At 41.4% G+C, this 9826-nt stretch overlaps 1 pseudogene; it reads left to right on the top strand.

Moving 5' to 3' along the window:
• Positions 1–6791: 6791 nt before the first annotated feature.
• Positions 6792–8304, top strand: LOC145982513 (large subunit ribosomal RNA; annotated as a pseudogene).
• Positions 8305–9826: the final 1522 nt, after the last annotated feature.

The raw sequence follows: 9826 nt of genomic DNA, 5'->3' as shown, positions 1-9826 counted from the left end.
GAGGCGCCAAGGAGAAGCGAAAGGGAAAGAACGAAAACTCGAAGAGTAAGTCCTACCCCCGAGCAGGAAGAAGGGACCGAAGAGATAGAGGCACCGCCAACAGCTGCAAGAAGAAGATTTTTTGTGGTATCAACCGGAAGACAGGAGGCCGCAGCAAGAAGAAGAATTCGTCCAGTTCGAATGCCGGGGGAGAGACATAAAGAGTATTTAGCAAGAGTGGCGGCCGCCAGGATGAATGAATAAATAAATAGATTTATGACGTGCTGGAACTCCAGCACAAGTGATAGCGGCATTCCGATATCATATTCCAAATTGCCGAAATTTAAACCGTAAAATATAAATAATTTAAATAATTTAGATGCTAAAATTATTTAATATTCAAATAATCAAAATATTCATCATGTAGTGGAAATAATAACCATATCTGTTAATAACAAATACTACAAAGTAGCTTGGTATCATAGAATATAATTTGTCCTTGTCTTACTAATAAAAGCTGTTATTAAATAATTATTAATAGTAAATATCTCTTATCTCTTCGTATTGATTTTTTGTATCATTATTATAGCATATTAACTTAGAGATCAGAGTGTAGTCATTTTGATCAAATTATCCAACATTTCCTTACATATTATGTAATTATCGTGAAGTCTGAGACTGAAGAAACTGGAGTAACCTTGGAGGTGCGGGACAAACCGACAGGGATGGGAAGACCCAGCCTCTGGGGTGAGCAATCTCCCAAACGTTTAAAATACCAAAGGTCCTCAACCAATTGCGATCTTGTCCCTGGCGGTTTCGTCCTGTAACAAGGACCAATTATTTCATAGATCTCATAGATCCCGGGAATCCGGAATCCGGATCTCAGAAAATGCTCTGATGTCTGTAAGGGAAATTAGATTATGTGTATCAATTAAATGGAGTTATATATATGTGTTTGTTGGCTTTATGTTAAGTGTTATATTTTATATTATGTTACGTCTATATATGTATTGTACTCAAGAGGAATTAAATAAAGGTAATGTGCAACAATAATGGGCGAACCGTAATACGAGCAACTGCCGTCCCAGTTTATCTCAGAGGCACTGGGACATTGCGCATACCCTCGAATGTATGCGGGTGGAGGTTTGGATACATTCGGGGGTTCCCCCATTATTGTCCCTGTCTACCCTCATGCGGAGCAAAGGAGGACACACCTGAGCACAAAACTTTCTTCTGCCCAGCGGCTGAGGAGGATGTAAAAAAACTACGCATGGAACTACCAACTTTCAATACAAAATTGCTACTTTGCCCACAGCAAATAGAAAATCTAACAAAATTAACCAATCTGGTATCATTAGTGGAAATGAACCGATTTAATAATCAAGTCAACCCATCCCACGCCCCTGACACACAAACGAACACAAGTCCTAGGAGAGGAAAGGAAAGATTCCAGCCACCTAGATCAAGAGATGGAGTAGCCTCCTCAAACACCTCAACCCAACTACATGATTCCAGCTCATCGCAGGATGAGGAAGCACCAGCAGGAGCTTCCAGAAGAAGATTCTACATGGTATCAACAGGACGTAAGGAGGCTGCAGAAAGAAGACGAATTCGGCCGATTCGGATGCAAGGGGAATCACATAAAGAATATATGAAGAGAGTGGTGGACTCCAGAACCAATTAAAAAGTGTAAACTACATTTAAACCTATTCCCTAAATTCAAATTAAACTAAATAGAATTAAATTATTTTTCAATTATAATTATTAACTGGTATACCAGTTAAAAGAGCGCCGGCACTCCGGTGTTTCTATCTTCTAACTTTTTAACTATCATTTAAACTTTAAACCCTAAAACATATAATCAAAACTCCCAAATGTAAATTATTATACCTCATAGCAGCATCAATTTGTATGTGGAGAATTTTAATCACTTTATTATTGTTAACCCCTAAATAAACTTATTGTTAATTGAATTATATATATATATATTTTTTTTCTCTCTCTCTTTTTTTTTTAAAATAAATCCTAATTTTAATTTAATTATTTAACCCCATGTATTTAAGGCTAAAGTGTATTCATTTTGGTCTAGTTTATTTTCTTTGGTTTTATTACTAGTTAAATGTTCAAGGTCAAACTTAATTCTAAATGCAACGAGCTAGTAAATTACATATAATCTGTGTAGCTTTCATCTCTACCTGGTAGGGAGCTGGGAACAGTCGCCGGGGACAGGAACACCTAGCCTCTGGGGTGAGCAATTCCCTACATAGTCCTCAACTAGTAAAAGGTCTTCAACCATTGCGGTCGGTCCCTGGCGGCTTGTCCTAGATCCAATTCCATTTTACTTAGATTCCGGTACTTCGGAATCCGATACTAAGCCGACGCAAACAATGTAATTAATGAGAAACAATTTTAAAAAAATAATAATAATAATAATAATAAAGTAAAAAAAAAATAAAATAAAAAACAAAATAAACATGAAACCAATTCTAGAATTGTACATTAGTTTAAAAAAAACAAAATACACTGGCTTTGTATTGTATTTTCAATTGTTAATTTATAGTCTTCAATATATTAAATGGTGAAATGCTCTTTGTTTTTTGTATTGTCTTATATATGTTTTATGTATGTATTTAATGTAAATTTTTCAACAAATAAAGAGGTAGTACAACAATATCGGGGGAACCGTAAAACGATCAACTGCCGTCCCAGTTTATATCAGAGGCACTGGGACAAGCGCATACCCCTGAATGTATGCGGGTGGAGGTTAGGATACATTCGGGGGTCCCCCCAATATTGTTTGTCCCTGTCTACCGGAGGCGCCAAGGAGAAGCGAAAGGGAAAGAACGAAAACTCGAAGAGTAAGTCCTACCCCCGAGCAGGAAGAAGGGACCGAAGAGATAGAGGCACCGCCAACAGCTGCAAGAAGAAGATTTTTTGTGGTATCAACCGGAAGACAGGAGGCCGCAGCAAGAAGAAGAATTCGTCCAGTTCGAATGCCGGGGGAGAGACATAAAGAGTATTTAGCAAGAGTGGCGGCCGCCAGGATGAATGAATAAATAAATAGATTTATGACGTGCTGGAACTCCAGCACAAGTGATAGCGGCATTCCGATATCATATTCCAAATTGCCGAAATTTAAACCGTAAAATATAAATAATTTAAATAATTTAGATGCTAAAATTATTTAATATTCAAATAATCAAAATATTCATCATGTAGTGGAAATAATAACCATATCTGTTAATAACAAATACTACAAAGTAGCTTGGTATCATAGAATATAATTTGTCCTTGTCTTACTAATAAAAGCTGTTATTAAATAATTATTAATAGTAAATATCTCTTATCTCTTCGTATTGATTTTTTGTATCATTATTATAGCATATTAACTTAGAGATCAGAGTGTAGTCATTTTGATCAAATTATCCAACATTTCCTTACATATTATGTAATTATCGTGAAGTCTGAGACTGAAGAAACTGGAGTAACCTTGGAGGTGCGGGACAAACCGACAGGGATGGGAAGACCCAGCCTCTGGGGTGAGCAATCTCCCAAACGTTTAAAATACCAAAGGTCCTCAACCAATTGCGATCTTGTCCCTGGCGGTTTCGTCCTGTAACAAGGACCAATTATTTCATAGATCTCATAGATCCCGGGAATCCGGAATCCGGATCTCAGAAAATGCTCTGATGTCTGTAAGGGAAATTAGATTATGTGTATCAATTAAATGGAGTTATATATATGTGTTTGTTGGCTTTATGTTAAGTGTTATATTTTATATTATGTTACGTCTATATATGTATTGTACTCAAGAGGAATTAAATAAAGGTAATGTGCAACAATAATGGGCGAACCGTAATACGAGCAACTGCCGTCCCAGTTTATCTCAGAGGCACTGGGACATTGCGCATACCCTCGAATGTATGCGGGTGGAGGTTTGGATACATTCGGGGGTTCCCCCATTATTGTCCCTGTCTACCCTCATGCGGAGCAAAGGAGGACACACCTGAGCACAAAACTTTCTTCTGCCCAGCGGCTGAGGAGGATGTAAAAAAACTACGCATGGAACTACCAACTTTCAATACAAAATTGCTACTTTGCCCACAGCAAATAGAAAATCTAACAAAATTAACCAATCTGGTATCATTAGTGGAAATGAACCGATTTAATAATCAAGTCAACCCATCCCACGCCCCTGACACACAAACGAACACAAGTCCTAGGAGAGGAAAGGAAAGATTCCAGCCACCTAGATCAAGAGATGGAGTAGCCTCCTCAAACACCTCAACCCAACTACATGATTCCAGCTCATCGCAGGATGAGGAAGCACCAGCAGGAGCTTCCAGAAGAAGATTCTACATGGTATCAACAGGACGTAAGGAGGCTGCAGAAAGAAGACGAATTCGGCCGATTCGGATGCAAGGGGAATCACATAAAGAATATATGAAGAGAGTGGTGGACTCCAGAACCAATTAAAAAGTGTAAACTACATTTAAACCTATTCCCTAAATTCAAATTAAACTAAATAGAATTAAATTATTTTTCAATTATAATTATTAACTGGTATACCAGTTAAAAGAGCGCCGGCACTCCGGTGTTTCTATCTTCTAACTTTTTAACTATCATTTAAACTTTAAACCCTAAAACATATAATCAAAACTCCCAAATGTAAATTATTATACCTCATAGCAGCATCAATTTGTATGTGGAGAATTTTAATCACTTTATTATTGTTAACCCCTAAATAAACTTATTGTTAATTGAATTATATATATATATATATTTTTTTTTCTCTCTCTCTTTTTTTTTTAAAATAAATCCTAATTTTAATTTAATTATTTAACCCCATGTATTTAAGGCTAAAGTGTATTCATTTTGGTCTAGTTTATTTTCTTTGGTTTTATTACTAGTTAAATGTTCAAGGTCAAACTTAATTCTAAATGCAACGAGCTAGTAAATTACATATAATCTGTGTAGCTTTCATCTCTACCTGGTAGGGAGCTGGGAACAGTCGCCGGGGACAGGAACACCTAGCCTCTGGGGTGAGCAATTCCCTACATAGTCCTCAACTAGTAAAAGGTCTTCAACCATTGCGGTCGGTCCCTGGCGGCTTGTCCTAGATCCAATTCCATTTTACTTAGATTCCGGTACTTCGGAATCCGATACTAAGCCGACGCAAACAATGTAATTAATGAGAAACAATTTTAAAAAAATAATAATAATAATAATAATAAAGTAAAAAAAAAATAAAATAAAAAACAAAATAAACATGAAACCAATTCTAGAATTGTACATTAGTTTAAAAAAAACAAAATACACTGGCTTTGTATTGTATTTTCAATTGTTAATTTATAGTCTTCAATATATTAAATGGTGAAATGCTCTTTGTTTTTTGTATTGTCTTATATATGTTTTATGTATGTATTTAATGTAAATTTTTCAACAAATAAAGAGGTAGTACAACAATATCGGGGGAACCGTAAAACGATCAACTGCCGTCCCAGTTTATATCAGAGGCACTGGGACAAGCGCATACCCCTGAATGTATGCGGGTGGAGGTTAGGATACATTCGGGGGTCCCCCCAATATTGTTTGTCCCTGTCTACCGGAGGCGCCAAGGAGAAGCGAAAGGGAAAGAACGAAAACTCGAAGAGTAAGTCCTACCCCCGAGCAGGAAGAAGGGACCGAAGAGATAGAGGCACCGCCAACAGCTGCAAGAAGAAGATTTTTTGTGGTATCAACCGGAAGACAGGAGGCCGCAGCAAGAAGAAGAATTCGTCCAGTTCGAATGCCGGGGGAGAGACATAAAGAGTATTTAGCAAGAGTGGCGGCCGCCAGGATGAATGAATAAATAAATAGATTTATGACGTGCTGGAACTCCAGCACAAGTGATAGCGGCATTCCGATATCATATTCCAAATTGCCGAAATTTAAACCGTAAAATATAAATAATTTAAATAATTTAGATGCTAAAATTATTTAATATTCAAATAATCAAAATATTCATCATGTAGTGGAAATAATAACCATATCTGTTAATAACAAATACTACAAAGTAGCTTGGTATCATAGAATATAATTTGTCCTTGTCTTACTAATAAAAGCTGTTATTAAATAATTATTAATAGTAAATATCTCTTATCTCTTCGTATTGATTTTTTGTATCATTATTATAGCATATTAACTTAGAGATCAGAGTGTAGTCATTTTGATCAAATTATCCAACATTTCCTTACATATTATGTAATTATCGTGAAGTCTGAGACTGAAGAAACTGGAGTAACCTTGGAGGTGCGGGACAAACCGACAGGGATGGGAAGACCCAGCCTCTGGGGTGAGCAATCTCCCAAACGTTTAAAATACCAAAGGTCCTCAACCAATTGCGATCTTGTCCCTGGCGGTTTCGTCCTGTAACAAGGACCAATTATTTCATAGATCTCATAGATCCCGGGAATCCGGAATCCGGATCTCAGAAAATGCTCTGATGTCTGTAAGGGAAATTAGATTATGTGTATCAATTAAATGGAGTTATATATATGTGTTTGTTGGCTTTATGTTAAGTGTTATATTTTATATTATGTTACGTCTATATATGTATTGTACTCAAGAGGAATTAAATAAAGGTAATGTGCAACAATAATGGGCGAACCGTAATACGAGCAACTGCCGTCCCAGTTTATCTCAGAGGCACTGGGACATTGCGCATACCCTCGAATGTATGCGGGTGGAGGTTTGGATACATTCGGGGGTTCCCCCATTATTGTCCCATTATTGTCCCTGTCTACTAAAAACTATACAAACAAATTTTCAGTAAAATATTAAGCAGGTAACAAATAAATTTTTCTGCTGTGTATTGTATCTTGAGGTATTAGACTAATTTTGTATCAATATATGCTTTATGTTAGTTAATTATTGTATGTAATCATATATATATATATGTTTGTATGTTTATTATGTATGTAACAACAACTTAACAATAAAGGTATGGCACAACAATATAGGGGGAACCGTAATACGAAAAACTGCCGTCCCAGTTTATATCAGAGGCACTGGGACATAGCGCATGCCCTCGAAAGTATGCGGGTGGAGGTTTGGATACTTTCGGGGGTTCCCCCCATATTGTCTGTCCCTACCTACTGTCTAGCGAAACCACAGCCAAGGGAACGGGCTTGGAGAATGTCAGCGGGGAAAGAAGACCCTGTTGAGCTTGACTCTAGTCTGCCGCTGTCGGGAGACGTGACGAGGTGTAGCATAAGTGGGAGGGCTCCTTCGGGTGCCCGCCGGTGAAATACCACTACTCTCACGGTTTCCCGACTCACCCGGTTGGGCGGGACGCGGGCGTCGGGGCTCCGGCCTCGTCGCACGCCGTTCACGAACCAAGGCCCCACCGGCCGGCCGTGCCTCGCGTGCGGACCGGCCAAGGGGCCGACCCGATCCGGGGACAACGGCAGGCGGGGAGTTCGTCTGGGGCGGAACATCTGTCAAAGGATAACGCAGGTGTCCTAAGGGCGGCTCACCGAGGCCAGAAACCTCGGGTAGAGCGAAAGGGCAAAAGCCGCCCTGATCCGCACCCTCAGTACGGGTGGGACCCGGGAAACCGGGGCCTATCGATCCTCCCCGTCCGAAGGATCTTCGGCGGGAGGTGACAGAAAAGTTACCACAGGGATAACTGGCTCGTGGCCGCCAAGCGTTCATAGCGACGCGGCTTTTTGATCCTTCGATGTCGGCTCTTCTTACCGTGGGGACGCAGCGCTCCCCGAGCGTATGATTGTTCACCAACCAACAAGGAACGTGAGCTGGGTTTAGACCGTCGCGAGACAGGTTAGTTTTATCCTCCCGGCGTTCGGAACGCGGCCAAGGTAATCCCGGTCGGTACGAGAGGAACCCCAGGTTCGGACCAATGGTACCGCCGCGCCGGTTCGATCGAACCTCGGTGCGAAGCTACGTCCGACGGCTGAAGCCTGAACGCCTCTAAGGCCGAAGCCGTGCCCGGAGCTGCGTGACCGTGGGTCCCTGCACTCTGAAAGGCAGAACCACCAACGCTGGACCCCCTCACGGGGGACCGGTAAGGCGGGGAGCCACCAACCACCCCCCCAAACCGGGGGGTGAGGCTCCCCGCAAGTAGTGCCATCGAGACTCCGCCCACTTGCCCCACTGACCGAGGTCTTTGGGATTCTAGATGGGGATTCACGGGGTAATCAAGCACTCGGAAGTTGGGACCCTTGAACCACTCGTAGACGACTTGAGTATCTGGCGGGGCGTCGTGAGCGGTGAAGCCTCCGTACGGTGGCGACCCGTTGAAAGGCAGCCCTCGCTTGCAGGTTCGTGCTGTCGGCTGCACGGCACCTATTCTCTTTTTAAGAAGGTCCCTCCGGGACCTTCGCCGGGAGTCCAGACCCCAGTTTCGACCGGGGGAGGACTCCCAAACCGGAAGCCGGCACCTTCACCGGGTGCTGGCAACCGGGGCTTCCGGCAGGTGGCGGATCGCCGGACTTGGGGTTTTTTTCGACCCAGCCGACCAAACGAGAAACACCTCCCAGGTTATCCTGGGAGGCAACAACTTGAAACAATGTTGTTTCTTTTGCAGTTGGAAACTAACTGTAGAGAACGAAAGCAGCAGTTGAACACTGTGCAGGCAGAAAGATTTGCCTCTTATGTTGAACTTGACTATCAAGTAAGTTAAGAATAAAAAGCATATGTAACGGCAGAGAGAGCAATCCACATTCGAAGCCAAGCTGGGAGGAAAGTGTGTATGTATGTTATCACTTAATGCAAACATAACGCTCCCACCTCCGTTGCTCATGATGCTTGGTCGAGAAGTTTGTGGACGAGCACGTTTAATCTCCCACAATTTTTACCTTTGACGGTAAAAGCCGAATAGAAAGTAAAGCTGGGAAGCTTTATTCTCCCAGAACTTTTACCTTCGACGGTAATCCCTGGAGCAAAAGCCGAATAGATAGTCAAGCTGGGAAGAAAACTGAGGAGGATGATCTTGTGTCACTGCCTATTTGCGTTGCTTGTGCAAGTTTCTTGGGATGCTTCATTCTCCAAGAATGTTTGCCTCTCACGGCAATCTCTGGAGCAAAAGCCGAATAGAAAGTCAAGCTGGGAAGAAAACTGAGGAGGAGAATTGTTTGTGTGTGTGTGCCTTTGCCACGTTACCGTGCTTTTAGAAGTTTGTCGAGAAGCTTCATTCACCCAAAACTTTTACCTTTGACGGTAATCTATGGAGCAAAAGCCGAATAGAAAGCCAAGCTGGGAAGAAAACGGAGGAGGATGATGATATTGTGTCACTGCCACATTCCCTTGATTGTACAAGTTTCTTGGGAAGCTTCATTCTCCCAGAATTTTTTTTCCCTTTGACGGCAATCTCTGGAGCAAAAGCCGAATAGAAAGTCAAGCTGGGAAGAAAACGGAGGAGGATGATCTTGTGTCACTGCCACATTGCGTTGCTTGTGCAAGTTTCTTGGGATGCTATATTCTCCCAGAATTTTTGCCTCTCACGGCAATCTCTGGAGCAAAAGCCGAATAGAAAGTCAAGCTGGGAAGAAAACTGAGGAGGAGAATTGTTTGTGTGTGTGTTCCTTTGCCACGTTACCGTGCTTTTAGAAGTTTGTCGAGAAGCTTCATTCACCCAAAACTTTTACCTTTGACGGTAATCTATGAAGCAAAAGCCGAATAGAAAGCCAAGCTGGGAAGAAAACGGAGGAGGATGATGATATTGTGTCACTGCCACATTGCCTTGATTGTACAAGTTTCTTGGGAAGCTTCATTCTCCCAGAACTTTTACCTTCGACGGTAATCTCTGGAGCAAAAGCCGAATAGAAAGTCAAGCTGGGAAGAAAAC

This window comes from Lepisma saccharinum, unplaced genomic scaffold, assembly GCF_977018435.1.
Source record: "Lepisma saccharinum unplaced genomic scaffold, izLepSacc3.1 HAP1_SCAFFOLD_213, whole genome shotgun sequence".
NCBI classification, from domain to species: Eukaryota; Metazoa; Arthropoda; class Insecta; order Zygentoma; family Lepismatidae; genus Lepisma; species Lepisma saccharinum.
Note: the sequence above shows the minus strand (reverse complement) of the source record. Positions and strands in the feature narration are given on the sequence as shown.